Source organism: Priapulus caudatus, unplaced genomic scaffold, assembly GCF_000485595.1.
Source record: "Priapulus caudatus unplaced genomic scaffold, Priapulus_caudatus-5.0.1 Scaffold1654, whole genome shotgun sequence".
NCBI classification, from domain to species: Eukaryota; Metazoa; Priapulida; class Priapulimorpha; order Priapulimorphida; family Priapulidae; genus Priapulus; species Priapulus caudatus.
Window position 1 is genome coordinate 14,959 of NW_014578715.1, and position 1,894 is coordinate 16,852.

The 1,894-nt window shown below is 42.6% G+C and overlaps 1 protein-coding gene and 2 long non-coding RNA genes across 6 annotated transcripts in view; 1 reads left to right on the forward strand and 2 right to left on the reverse strand.

Moving 5' to 3' along the window:
- LOC106817262 (zinc finger protein 239-like) overlaps positions 1-1,894 on the forward strand; it is a 28,007-nt gene that overhangs the window by 6,636 nt on the left and 19,477 nt on the right. The window contains exon 1 of one of the 4 annotated variants that reach the window (XM_014821919.1): positions 1,211-1,513. The exons of 2 other annotated variants lie outside the window; for them this stretch is intronic. The gene's annotated coding sequence lies outside the window, so the exon portion shown is untranslated. Of the gene's footprint in view, positions 1-1,210; positions 1,514-1,894 lie in introns of those variants that run through there. One more of the 4 variants, XM_014821921.1, reaches the window with a different exon arrangement.
- Positions 1-1,894, reverse strand: part of LOC106817266 — a 24,579-nt gene that overhangs the window by 1,977 nt on the left and 20,708 nt on the right. The gene's annotated exons all lie outside the window — the stretch shown is intronic.
- The window catches only part of LOC106817265, a 6,885-nt gene continuing 5,054 nt past the window's right edge, over positions 64-1,894 (reverse strand). Inside the window, exon 2 of the long non-coding RNA XR_001395023.1 lies at positions 64-218. This is a non-coding gene — a long non-coding RNA (uncharacterized LOC106817265). The remainder of the gene's footprint in view (positions 219-1,894) is intronic.

Below are 1,894 nucleotides of genomic sequence, written 5' to 3' on the forward strand. Positions count from 1 at the left end.
CTCACTCTGTCTCTCTCTCCCTAGCTCTCTCCCTCCCTCCCTTCCTCGCTCCCGCGCTCCCTCCCTTCCTCTCTACTCCTGCTTACCAGTGAGAACGTGAGTGTAGTGGTGGATGTCATTCAACACCAGCCCGTCTAACAGTTCTCCCCCTCCTCTCCCTCTTCCTCTGTCTCTCTCTCTCTCTCTCTCCCTCCCTCCCTTCTTCCCTCCCGCGCTCCCTTCCTTCCTCTCTACTCCTGCTTACCAGTGAGAACGTGAGTGTAGTGGTGGATGTCATTCAACACCAGCCCCACGTACAGTTTTCCCAGCTGCTCTAGCACTCTCTCTCTCTCAGTCGAGTTTGGTTCTATTTTGTTTTGTTTTCCGATCCGCCACCAGTTCATCGCATTCGTAGGTAGTGGCGCCTCCTGGCGGTCGCGCTGCTGCGTGGGTCTGTCGACAGCGCCCTCTTGTTGTGCTCTGCACAAATATAAAAATTCCAAAGCGTAACTTTGCCAGGGGGCAGCACAAGTCGCACGGTGCCATGGCAGCGCCCAGTTTGCTTATTATTGCTGTCTTAAAAATCTCATAAATCAATGTGTACATCTAATAAGAATAATCTGTGGTGATGAAATATTCTTTTGCAATAAGCATAATAATATAATACTATCATATTCTACACCATCAATGACTACTGTTTCAGTCATAATTTGCACCCTGTGGAAGGCCGAAGAAGTTTATTTAATGAGTCTACGCGCTATTTGCTCCCCAATCGTGCAAAATCTACATTTACATATTTTCTTTGATATCTGGTAATTTTTCAAGTAATATTTAAAATTAAATGTATGCGTTTTTAATTTTTATAAATTTTCTCAATAAGTCAATAATTAAGTCAGTTCTTTTTTTTCTTGTTGTTTGTGCACAGCGGCGTGCGTGCGGTGTACTTGTGTACTGCAGAGGAGCATTTTAACGGCATTTACAAGAAATTATCAGCAATAATAGGCGAAAGAGAGTAGAGAAACATTAAGACTTTGGTAGTAAATACATTTCGTGTTTATTTAGCATTATTTTTTTTATTGAGACGCCTCAAGTGCCTGTGCTGTGGATAGAAGTATGATAAGCACACTCGTTGGCAATGCAGTCATCAAAATAGGAGACCTATAGGGTTATATATCTATGAATATTGAAAGCGATAAATAAAACGGTTATATCTTCTTATATCTTATATCTATGACGTCCCCGCTAATGCGCCGTTCGAATTGTTTATTATAGCGCTCGTTAGATGGCGCGCACGACAATGCAAATGGCCTCACCCGTTGTGGAAATGTAGTTTCACAACTTCTAAGGAACTGTGCCGAAGAAGAAGTCAAAGTTAATGCAATTGATAGCTCTGCACTGCGGTCATATCGTCAACAACGACATCAAAAATTTAATTTGCTCTCTGTATCTGATATTCACTGATTTTACAATTACTGACGCACACTGTTGCCACGGTCCCTCACTGTCACACTCACAGAGTCACACACCGTGTCAGGTCAGTACGCTTTGAACAGTGTTGGTGTGTTTACTGTAGTCCTACTCAAGTTACTGTTTAGACCGAATAATTCTGTCCCATATAACCTTTTTTATATTTTGGTGAGGGTTATTGGGTTACCCCCCCCCCCTGTTATACTGACAGTATTATTGTTACAGACATTATTACTACTACATTATATAAACATAGCATCATTATTATGACAGTATTAAATTACTGTTAGTATTGTGATGGTTGATCCTTACACGGTCGGTTCTCCTGGTCGCCGGGTAGAATGGAGCCCCGAGTCCATCCCAGGCAGCACTTATATAAGGGGGGTAAGGGGGGGGGGTACTGTCACAGTTCACAGTGAAAATAAACTGCTTTTCACATTTCACAGTG